We start from the raw sequence: 12,046 nt of genomic DNA, 5'->3' as shown, positions 1-12,046 counted from the left end.
CTCCAGAAAGAACAAGGCATGATAACCTGTTCTGAGGTGAGAGTTTGCAGCACACACTTTTTGCTCACTGTACCTTTCACAGATGGGAAATATGCATTTGCATATCAGTCTTTGTCCCACCCACATGGGCAGTCCAGCACCGAAATGCTATGGCAATTCCTCTCTGAACAAGAGTACCACCAGCAACCCCATACACACGTTGCAGCCTTGTTGGGCATCGTCAGTGAGGTGAAGCTGTGCCTCTCTAAGTACAGTGAGCAGGGAGTCCACGTCTGGTTGCCCCCAGGTAACTTAGGGTGACCAACCCCAAGTTCCTTGAAAACATTTCAAAAAAAGGTAGCAAGCGCTCCTCTCCAGGAAGAACAATGCATAATAACCTGTTCTGAGGTGAGAGTTTGCAGCACACGCTTTTTGCTCACTGTACCTTTCACAGATGGGAAATACGCATTTGCATATCAGTCTTTGTCCCACCCACATGGGCAGTCCAGCACCGAAATGCTCTGGCAATTCCTCTTTGAACAAAAGTACCACCAGCAACCCCATACACACGTTGCAGCCTTGTTGGGCATCGTCAGTGAGGTGAAGCTGTGCCTCTCTAAGTACAGTGAGCAGGGAGTCCACGTCTGGTTGCCCCCAGGTAATTTAGGGTGACCAACCCTAAGTTCCTTGAAAACATTTCAAAAAAAGGTAGCAGGTGCTCCTCTCCAGAAAGAACAATGCATGATAACCTGTTCTGAGGTCAGAGTTTGCAGCACACACTTTTTTCTCACTGTACCTTTCACAGATGGGAAATATTCATTTGCATATCAGTCTTTGTCCCGCCCACATCGGCAGTCCAGCACCGAAATGCTATGGCAATTCCTCTCTGAACAAGAGTACCACCAGCAACCCCATACACGTGTTTCAGCCTTGTTGGGCATCATCAGTGAGGTGAAGCTGTGCCTCTCTAAGTACAGTGAGCAGGAAGTCCACGTCTGGTTGCCCCCAGGTAACTTAGGGTGACCAAACCCAGGTTCCTTGAAAACATTTTAAAAAAAAGGTAGCAGGCACTCCTCTCCAGAAAGAACAAGGCATGATAACCTGTTCTGAGGTGAGAGTTTGCAGCACACGCTTTTTGCTCACTGTACCTTTCACAGATGGGAAATATGCATTTGCATATCAGTCTTTGTCCCACCCACCTGGGTAGTCCAGCACCGAAATGCTATGGCAATTCCTCTCTGAACAAGAGTACCAACAGCAACCCCATACACACGTTGCAGCCTTGTTGGGCATCGTCAGTGAGGTGAAGCTGTGCCTCTCTAAGTACAGTGAGCAGGGAGTCCACGTCTGGTTGCCCCCAGGTAACTTAGGGTGACCAACCCCAAGTTCCTTGAAAACATTTCAAAAAAAGGTAGCAGGCGCTCCTCTCCAGGAAGAACAATGCATAATAACCTGTTCTGAGGTGAGAGTTTGCAGCACACGCTTTTTGCTCACTGTACCTTTCACAGATGGGAAATATACATTTGCATATCAGTCTTTGTCCCGCCCACATGGGCAGTCCAGCACCGAAATGCTATGGCAATTCCTCTCTGAACAAGAGTACCATCAGCAACCCCATACACTTGTTTCAGCCTTGTTGGGCATCGTCAGTGAGGTGAAGCTGTGCCTCTCTAAGTACAGTGAGCAGGGAGCCACGTCTGGTTGCCCCCAGGTAACTTAGGGTGACCAACCCCAAGTTCCTTGAAAACATTTCAAAAAAAGGTAGCAGGCGCACCTCTCCAGGAAGAACAATGCATAATAACCTGTTCTGAGGTGAGAGTTTGCAGCACACGTTTTTTGCTCACTGTACCTTTCACAGATGGGAAATATCCATTTGCATATCAGTCTTTGTCCCGCCCACATGGGCAGTCCAGCACCGAAATGCTATGTCAATTCCTCTCTGAACAAGAGTACCACCAGCAACCCCATACACGTGTTTCAGCCTTGTTGGGCATCATCAGTGAGGTGAAGCTGTGCCTCTCTAAGTACAGTGAGCAGGAAGTCCACGTCTGGTTGCCCCCAGGTAACTTAGGGTGACCAAACCCAGGTTCCTTGAAAACATTTTAAAAAAAAGGTAGCAGGCACTCCTCTCCAGAAAGAACAAGGCATGATAACCTGTTCTGAGGTGAGAGTTTGCAGCACACGCTTTTTGCTCACTGTACCTTTCACAGATGGGAAATATGCATTTGCATATCAGTCTTTGTCCCGCCCACATGGGCAGTCCAGCACCAAAATGCTATGGCAATTCCTCTCTGAACAAGAGTACCATCAGCAACCCCATACACTTGTTTCAGCCTTGTTGGACATCATCAGTGAGGTGAAGCTGTGCCTCTCTAAGTACAGTGAGCAGGGAGTCCATGTCTGGTTGCCCCCAAGTAATTTAGGGTGACCAACCCCAGGTTCCTTGAAAACATTTAAAAAAAAGGTAGCAGGCGCTCCTCTCCAGAAAGAACAAGGCATGATAACCTGTTCTGAGATGAGAGTTTGCAGCACACGCTTTTTGCTCACTGTACTTTTCACAGATGGAAAATATCCATTTGCATATCAGTCTTTGTCCTGCCCACATGGGCAGTCCAGCACCGAAATGCTATGGCAATTCCTCTCTGAACAAGAGTACCACCAGCAACCCCATATATATGTGTTTCAGCCTTGTTGGGCATCATCAGTGAGATGAAGCTGTGCCTCTCTCAGTACAGTGAGTAGGGAGTCCACGTCTGGTTGCCCCCAGGTAACTTAGGGTGACCAACCCCAAGTTCCTTGAAAAGATTTTTAAAAAAAGGTAGCAGGCACTCCTCTCCAGAAAGAACAAGGCATGATAACCTGTTCTGAGGTGAGAGTTTGCAGCACACACTTTTTGCTCACTGTACCTTTCACAGATGGGAAATATGCATTTGCATATCAGTCTTTGTCCCACCCACATGGGCAGTCCAGCACCGAAATGCTCTGGCAATTCCTCTTTGAACAAAAGTACCACCAGCAACCCCATACACACGTTGCAGCCTTGTTGGGCATCGTCAGTGAGTTGAAGCTGTGCCTCTCTAAGTACAGTGAGCAGGGAGTCCACGTCTGGTTGCCCCCAGGTAATTTAGGGTGACCAACCCTAAGTTCCTTGAAAACATTTCAAAAAAAGGTAGCAGGTGCTCCTCTCCAGAAAGAACAATGCATGATAACCTGTTCTGAGGTGAGAGTTTGCAGCACACACTTTTTTCTCACTGTACCTTTCACAGATGGGAAATATGCATTTGCATATCAGTCTTTGTCCCGCCCACATCGGCAGTCCAGCACCGAAATGCTATGGCAATTCCTCTCTGAACAAGAGTACCACCAGCAACCCCATACACGTGTTGCAGCCTTGTTGGGAATCATCAGTGAGGTGAAGCTGTGCCGCTCTAAGTACAGTGAGCAGGGAGTCCACGTCTGGTTGGCCCCAGGTAACTTAGGATGACCAACCCCAAGTTCCTTGAAAACATTTCAAAAAAAGGTAGCAGGCGCTCCTCTCCAGAATGAACAAGGCATGATAACCTGTTCTGAGATGAGAGTTTGCAGCACACGCTTTTTGCTCACAGTACCTTTCACAGATGGAAAATATCCATTTGCATATCAGTCTTTGTCCCTCCCAAATGGGCAGTCCAGCACCGAAATGCTATGTCAATTCCTCTCTGAACAAGAGTACCACCAGCAACCCTATACACGTGTTTCAGCCTTGTTGGGCATCATCAGTGAGGTGAAGCTGTGCCTCTCTAAGTACAGTGAGCAGGAAGTCCACGTCTGGTTGCCCCCAGGTAACTTAGGGTGACCAAACCCAGGTTCCTTGAAAACATTTCAAAAAAAGGTAGCAGGCGCTCCTCTCCAGAAAGAACAAGGCATGATAGCCTGTTCAGAGATGAGAGTTTGCAGCACACGCTTTTTGCTCACTGTACCTTTCACAGATGGAAAATATCCATTTGCATATCAGTCTTTGCCCCACCCACATGGGCAGTCCAGCACCGAAATGCTATGGCAATTCCTCTCTGAATAAGAGTACCACCAGCAACCCCATATATATGTGTTTCAGCCTTGTTGGGCATTATCAGTGAGGTGAAGCTGTGCCTCTCTCAGTACAGTGAGTAGGGAGTCCACGTCTGGTTGCCCCCAGATAACTTAGGGTGACCAACCCCAAGTTCCTTGAAAACATTTTAAAAAAAAGGTAGCAGGCACTCCTCTCCAGAAAGAACAAGGCATGATAACCTTTTCTGAGGTGAGAGTTTGCAGCACACGCTTTTTGCTCACTGTACCTTTCACAGATGGGAAATATGCATTTGCATATCAGTCTTTGTCCCACCCACCTGGGTAGTCCAGCACCGAAATGCTATGGCAATTCCTCTCTGAACAAGAGTACCACCAGCAACCCCATACACATCTTGCAGCCTTGTTGGGCATCGTCAGTGAGGTGAAGCTGTGCCTCTCTAAGTACAGTGAGCAGGGTGTCCACGTCTGGTTGCCCCCAGGTAACTTAGGGTGACCAACCCCAAGTTCCTTGAAAACATTTCAAAAAAAGGTAGCAGGCGCTCCTCTCCAGGAAGAACAATGCATAATAACCTGTTCTGAGGTGAGAGTTTGCAGCACACGCTTTTTGCTCACTGTACCTTTCACAGATGGGAAATATACATTTGCATATTAGTCTTTGTCCCGCCCACATGGGCAGTCCAGCACCGAAATGCTATGGCAATTCCTCTCTGAACAAGAGTACCATCAGCAACCCCATACACTTGTTTCAGCCTTGTTGGGCATCCTCAGTGAGGTGAAGCTGTGCCTCTCTAAGTACAGTGAGCAGGAAGTCCACGTCTGGTTGCCCCCAGGTAACTTAGGGTGACCAAACCCAGGTTCCTTGAAAACATTTTAAAAAAAAGGTAGCAGGCACTCCTCTCCAGAAAGAACAAGGCATGATAACCTGTTCTGAGGTGAGAGTTTGCAGTACACGCTTTTTGCTCACTGTACCTTTCACAGATGGGAAATATGCATTTGCATATCAGTCTTTGTCCCACCCACCTGGGTAGTCCAGCACCGAAATGCTATGGCAATTCCTCTCTGAACAAGAGTACCACCAGCAACCCCATACACACGTTGCAGCCTTGTTGGGCATCATCAGTGAGGTGAAGCTGTGCCTCTCTAAGTGCAGTGAGCAGGAAGTCCACGTCTGGTTGCCCCCAGGTAACTTAGGGTGACCAAACCCAGGTTCCTTGAAAACATTTAAAAAAAAAGGTAGCAGGCACTCCTCTCCAGAAAGAACAAGGCATGATAACCTGTTCTGAGGTGAGAGTTTGCAGCACACGCTTTTTGCTCACTGTACCTTTCACAGATGGGAAATATGCATTTGCATATCAGTCTTTGTCCCACCCACATGGGCAGTCCAGCACCGAAATGCTCTGGCAATTCCTCTCTGAACAAAAGTACCACCAGCAACCCCATACACACGTTGCAGCCTTGTTGGGCATCATCAGTGAGGTGAAGCTGTGCCTCTCTAAGTACAGTGAGCAGGGAGTCCACGTCTGGTTGCCCCCAGGTAATTTAGGGTGACCAACCCTAAGTTCCTTGAAAACATTTCAAAAAAAGGTAGCAGGTGCTCCTCTCCAGAAAGAACAATGCATGATAACCTGTTCTGAGGTGAGAGTTTGCAGCACACACTTTTTTCTCACTGTACCTTTCACAGATGGGAAATATCCATTTGCATATCAGTCTTTATCCCGCCCACATCGGCAGTCCAGCACCGAAATGCTATGGCAATTCCTCTCTGAACAAGAGTACCACCAGCAACCCCATACACGTGTTGCAGCCTTGTTGGGAATCATCAGTGAGGTGAAGCTGTGCCGCTCTAAGTACAGTGAGCAGGGAGTCCACGTCTGGTTGGCCCCAGGTAACTTAGGATGACCAACCCCAAGTTCCTTGAAAACATTTCAAAAAAAGGTAGCAGGCGCTCCTCTCCAGAAAGAACAAGGCATGATAACCTGTTCTGAGATGAGAGTTTGCTGCACACGCTTTTTGGTCACAGTACCTTTCACAGATGGAAAATATCCATTTGCATATCAGTCTTTGTCCCTCCCAAATGGGCAGTCCAGCACCGAAATGCTATGGCAATTCCTCTCTGAACAAGAGTACCATCAGCAACCCCATACACTTGTTTCAGCCTTGTTGGGCATCGTCAGTGAGGTGAAGCTGTGCCTCTATAAATACAGTGAGCAGGGAGTCCACGTCTGGTTGCCCCCAGGTAACTTAGGGTGACCAACCCCTAGTTCCTTGAAAACATTTCAAAAAAAGGTAGCAGGCGCACCTCTCCAGGAAGAACAATGCATAATAACCTGTTCTGAGGTGAGAGTTTGCAGCACACGCTTTTTGCTCACAGTACCTTTCACAGATGGGAAATATCCATTTGCATATCAGTCTTTGTCCCGCCCACATGGGCAGTCCAGCACCGAAATGCTATGTCAATTCCTCTCTGAACAAGAGTACCACCAGCAACCCCATACACGTGTTTCAGCCTTGTTGGGCATCGTCAGTGAGGTGAAGCTGTGCCTCTCTAAGTACAGTGAGCAGGGAGTCCACGTCTGGTTGCCCCCAGGTAACTTAGGGTGACCAACCCCAAGTTCCTTGAAAACATTTCAAAAAAAGGTAGCAGGCGCACCTCTCCACGAAGAACAATACATAATAACCTGTTCTGAGGTGAGAGTTTGCAGCACACGTTTTTTGCTCACTGTACCTTTCACAGATGGGAAATATCCATTTGCATATCAGTCTTTGTCCCGCCCACATGGGCAGTCCAGCACCGAAATGCTATGTCAATTCCTCTCTGAACAAGAGTACCACCAGCAACCCCATACACGTGTTTCAGCCTTGTTGGGCATCATCAGTGAGGTGAAGCTGTGCCTCTCTAAGTACAGTGAGCAGGAAGTCCACGTCTGGTTGCCCCCAGGTAACTTAGGGTGACCAAACCCAGGTTCCTTGAAAACATTTTAAAAAAAAGGTAGCAGGCACTCCTCTCCAGAAAGAACAAGGCATGATAACCTGTTCTGAGGTGAGAGTTTGCAGCACACGCTTTTTGCTCACTGTACCTTTCACAGATGGGAAATATGCATTTGCATATCAGTCTTTGTCCCGCCCACATGGGCAGTCCAGCACCAAAATGCTATGGCAATTCCTCTCTGAACAAGAGTACCATCAGCAACCCCATACACTTGTTTCAGCCTTGTTGGACATCATCAGTGAGGTGAAGCTGTGCCTCTCTAAGTACAGTGAGCAGGGAGTCCACGTCTGGTTGCCCCCAAGTAATTTAGGGTGACCAACCCCAGGTTCCTTGAAAACATTTAAAAAAAAGGTAGCAGGCGCTCCTCTCCAGAAAGAACAAGGCATGATAACCTGTTCTGAGATGAGAGTTTGCAGCACACGCTTTTTGCTCACTGTACTTTTCACAGATGGAAAATATCCATTTGCATATCAGTCTTTGTCCTGCCCACATGGGCAGTCCAGCACCAAAATGCTATGGCAATTCCTCTCTGAACAAGAGTACCACCAGCAACCCCATATATATATGTTTCAGCCTTGTTGGGCATCATCAGTGAGATGAAGCTGTGCCTCTCTCAGTACAGTGAGTAGGGAGTCCACGTCTGGTTGCCCCCAGGTAACTTAGGGTGACCAACCCCAAGTTCCTTGAAAAGATTTTTAAAAAAAGGTAGCAGGCACTCCTCTCCAGAAAGAACAAGGCATGATAACCTGTTCTGAGGTGAGAGTTTGCAGCACACACTTTTTGCTCACTGTACCTTTCACAGATGGGAAATATGCATTTGCATATCAGTCTTTGTCCCACCCACATGGGCAGTCCAGCACCGAAATGCTCTGGCAATTCCTCTTTGAACAAAAGTACCACCAGCAACCCCATACACACGTTGCAGCCTTGTTGGGCATCGTCAGTGAGTTGAAGCTGTGCCTCTCTAAGTACAGTGAGCAGGGAGTCCACGTCTGGTTGCCCCCAGGTAATATAGGGTGACCAACCCTAAGTTCCTTGAAAACATTTCAAAAAAAGGTAGCAGGTGCTCCTCTCCAGAAAGAACAATGCATGATAACCTGTTCTGAGGTGAGAGTTTGCAGCACACACTTTTTTCTCACTGTACCTTTCACAGATGGGAAATATGCATTTGCATATCAGTCTTTGTCCCGCCCACATCGGCAGTCCAGCACCGAAATGCTATGGCAATTCCTCTCTGAACAAGAGTACCACCAGCAACCCCATACATGTGTTGCACCCTTGTTGGGAATCATCAGTGAGGTGAAGCTGTGCCTCTCTAAGTACAGTGAGCAGGGAGTCCACGTCTGGTTGGCCCCAGGTAACTTAGGGTGACCAACCCCAGGTTCCTTGAAAACATTTCAAAAAAAGGTAGCAGGCGCACCTCTCCACGAAGAACAATACATAATAACGTGTTCTGAGGTGAGAGTTTGCAGCACACATTTTTTGCTCACTGTACCTTTCACAGATGGGAAATATCCATTTGCATATCAGTCTTTGTCCCACCCACATGGGCAGTCCAGCACCGAAATGCTATGTCAATTCCTCTCTGAACAAGAGTACCACCAGCAACCCCATACACGTGTTTCAGCCTTGTTGGGCATCATCAGTGAGGTGAAGCTGTGCCTCTCTAAGTACAGTGAGCAGGAAGTCCACGTCTGGTTGCCCCCAGGTAACTTAGGGTGACCAAACCCAGGTTCCTTGAAAACATTTCAAAAAAAGGTAGCAGGCGCTCCTCTCCAGAAAGAACAAGGCATGATAGCCTGTTCAGAGATGAGAGTTTGCAACACACGCTTTTTGCTCACTGTACCTTTCACAGATGGAAAATATCCATTTGCATATCAGTCTTTGCCCCACCCACATGGGCAGTCCAGCACCGAAATGCTATGGCAATTCCTCTCTGAATAAGAGTACCACCAGCAACCCCATATATATGTGTTTCAGCCTTGTTGGGCATTATCAGTGAGGTGAAGCTGTGCCTCTCTCAGTACAGTGAGTAGGGAGTCCACGTCTGGTTGCCCCCAGGTAACTTAGGGTGACCAACCCCAAGTTCCTTGAAAACATTTTTAAAAAAAGGTAGCAGGCACTCCTCTCCAGAAAGAACAAGGCATGATAACCTTTTCTGAGGTGAGAGTTTGCAGCACACGCTTTTTGCTCACTGTACCTTTCACAGATGGGAAATATGCATTTGCATATCAGTCTTTGTCCCACCCACCTGGGTAGTCCAGCACCGAAATGCTATGGCAATTCCTCTCTGAACAAGAGTACCACCAGCAACCCCATACACACCTTGCAGCCTTGTTGGGCATCGTCAGTGAGGTGAAGCTGTGCCTCTCTAAGTACAGTGAGCAGGGAGTCCACGTCTGGTTGCCCCCAGGTAACTTAGGGTGACCAACCCCAAGTTCCTTGAAAACATTTCAAAAAAAGGTAGCAGGCGCTCCTCTCCAGGAAGAACAATGCATAATAACCTGTTCTGAGGTGAGAGTTTGCAGCACACGCTTTTTGCTCACTGTACCTTTCACAGATGGGAAATATACATTTGCATATTAGTCTTTGTCCCGCCCACATGGGCAGTCCAGCATCGAAATGCTATGGCAATTCCTCTCTGAACAAGAGTACCATCAGCAACCCCATACACTTGTTTCAGCCTTGTTGGGCATCCTCAGTGAGGTGAAGCTGTGCCTCTCTAAGTACAGTGAGCAGGAAGTCCACGTCTGGTTGCCCCCAGGTAACTTAGGGTGACCAACCCCAGGTTCCTTGAAAACATTTCAAAAAAAGGTAGCGGGCGCTCCTCTCCAGAAAGAACAAGGCATGATAACCTGTTCTGAGATGAGAGTTTGCAGCACACGCCTTGTGCTCACAGTACCTTTCACAGATGGAAAATATCCATTTGCATATCAGTCTTTGTCCCTCCCAAATGGGCAGTCCAGCACCGAAATGCTATGGTAATTCCTCTCTGAACAAGAGTACCATCAGCAACCCCATACACTTGTTTCAGCCTTGTTGGGCATCGTCAGTGAGGTGAAGCTGTGCCTCTCTAAATACAGTGAGCAGGGAGTCCACGTCTGGTTGCCCCCAGGTAACTTAGGGTGACCAACCCCAAGTTCCTTGAAAACATTTCAAAAAAAGGTAGCAGGCGCACATCTCCACGAAGAACAATACATAATAACCTGTTCTGAGGTGAGAGTTTGCAGCACACGTTTTTTGCTCACTGTACCTTTCACAGATGGGAAATATCCATTTGCATATCAGTCTTTGTCCCACCCACATGGGCAGTCCAGCACCGAAATGCTATGTCAATTCCTCTCTGAACAAGAGTACCACCAGCAACCCTATACACGTGTTTCAGCCTTGTTGGGCATCATCAGTGAGGTGAAGCTGTGCCTCTCTAAGTACAGTGAGCAGGAAGTCCACGTCTGGTTGCCCTCAGGTAACTTAGGGTGACCAAACCCAGGTTCCTTGAAAACATTTAAAAAAAAAGGTAGCAGGCACTCCTCTCCAGAAAGAACAAGGCATGATAACCTGTTCTGAGGTGAGAGTTTGCAGTACACGCTTTTTGCTCACTGTACCTTTCACAGATGGGAAATATGCATTTGCATATCAGTCTTTGTCCCACCCACCTGGGTAGTCCAGCACCGAAATGCTATGGCAATTCCTCTCTGAACAAGAGTACCACCAGCAACCCCATACACACTTTGCAGCCTTGTTGGGCATCATCAGTGAGGTGAAGCTGTGCCTCTCTAAGTGCAGTGAGCAGGAAGTCCACGTCTGGTTAACCCCAGGTAACTTAGGGTGACCAAACCCAGGTTCCTTGAAAACATTTTAAAAAAAAGGTAGCAGGCACTCCTCTCCAGAAAGAACAAGGCATGATAACCTGTTCTGAGGTGAGAGTTTGCAGCACACGCTTTTTGCTCACTGTACCTTTCACAGATGGGAAATATGCATTTGCATATCAGTCTTTGTCCCGCCCACATGGGCAGACCAGCACCAAAATGCTATGGCAATTCCTCTCTGAACAAGAGTACCATCAGCGACCCCATACACTTGTTTCAGCCTTGTTGGACATCATCAGTGAGGTGAAGCTGTGCCTCTCTAAGTACAGTGAGCAGGGTGTCCATGTCTGGTTGCCCCCAAGTAATTTAGGGTGACCAACTCCAGGTTCCTTGAAAACATTTAAATAAAAGGTAGCAGGCGCTCCTCTCCAGAAAGAACAAGGCATGATAACCTGTTCTGAGATGAGAATTTGCAGCACACGCTTTTTGCTCACTGTACTTTTCACAGATGGAAAATATCCATTTGCATATCAGTCTTTGTCCTGCCCACATGGCAATTCCTCTCTGAACAAGAGTACCACCAGCAACCCCATATATATGTGTTTCAGCCTTGTTGGGCATCATCAGTGAGGTGAAGCTGTGCCTCTCTCAGTACAGTGAGTAGGGAGTCCACGTCTGGTTGCCCCCAGGTAACTTAGGGTGACCAACCCCAAGTTCCTTGAAAAGATTTTTAAAAAAAGGTAGCAAGCGCTCCTCTCCAGGAAGAACAATGCATAATAACCTGTTCTGAGGTGAGAGTTTGCAGCACACGCTTTTTGCTCACTGTACCTTTCACAGATGGGAAATACGCATTTGCATATCAGTCTTTGTCCCACCCACATGGGCAGTCCAGCACCGAAATGCTCTGGCAATTCCTCTCTGAACAAAAGTACCACCAGCAACCCCATACACACGTTGCAGCCTTGTTGGGCATCGTCAGTGAGGTGAAGCTGTGCCTCTCTAAGTACAGTGAGCAGGGAGTCCACGTCTGGTTGCCCCCAGGTAATTTAGGGTGACCAACCCTAAGTTCCTTGAAAACATTTCAAAAAAAGGTAGCAGGTGCTCCTCTCCAGAAAGAACAATGCATGATAACCTGTTCTGAGGTGAGAGTTTGCAGCACACACTTTTTTCTCACTGTACCTTTCACAGATGGGAAATATCCATTTGCATATCAGTCTTTATC

This window comes from Ambystoma mexicanum, chromosome 1q, assembly GCF_040938575.1.
Source record: "Ambystoma mexicanum isolate Mex_15411 chromosome 1q, UKY_AmexF1_1, whole genome shotgun sequence".
NCBI lineage: Eukaryota > Metazoa > Chordata > Amphibia > Caudata > Ambystomatidae > Ambystoma > Ambystoma mexicanum.
This window is presented reverse-complemented; position numbering follows the sequence as displayed.